Here is a 436-nt window from a genome sequence, read left to right as displayed (position 1 = left end):
AGTGAGGGAAACAGGAAACCCAGAGGTGCCCCTGTACTTTGGGGAAGGCCTTAGGAGGTCACTTGGAAATGCTGCTGGCTGTGGGGGAGGGGGGCAGATGGGCTGTGCAGGCTTGTCCTTTGCATTCATGTTCTTGTGTGTAGAAACCCAGCTCGGAGCCATCTCCTGATGTGTAAGAATTTCGCAGACAAACCTTGAGCTAAGCAATGCATTTGTTCCTGAGGAAATGTTTGTCTTAAGCGATGTAAATATGCTGTGTATATCTGCTGGACTCTGGCTTCATGTCGGTTCCCCCAATAGGCTCAGAAGCGACTTGAACAAAACAGTATGTTTTCCTCGTACCTTGTTCTCCTAATCTATGTTAAGGAAATGATATATTTGCCTGGAATACTGCCTTTCTTCAAGACTCATGTCAATCAGTTTTTGGCCCAGGATG

The sequence above is a fragment of the Bison bison genome, unplaced genomic scaffold (assembly GCF_000754665.1).
Source record: "Bison bison bison isolate TAMUID 2011002044 unplaced genomic scaffold, Bison_UMD1.0 scf7180017864516, whole genome shotgun sequence".
NCBI lineage: Eukaryota > Metazoa > Chordata > Mammalia > Artiodactyla > Bovidae > Bison > Bison bison.
This window is presented reverse-complemented; position numbering follows the sequence as displayed.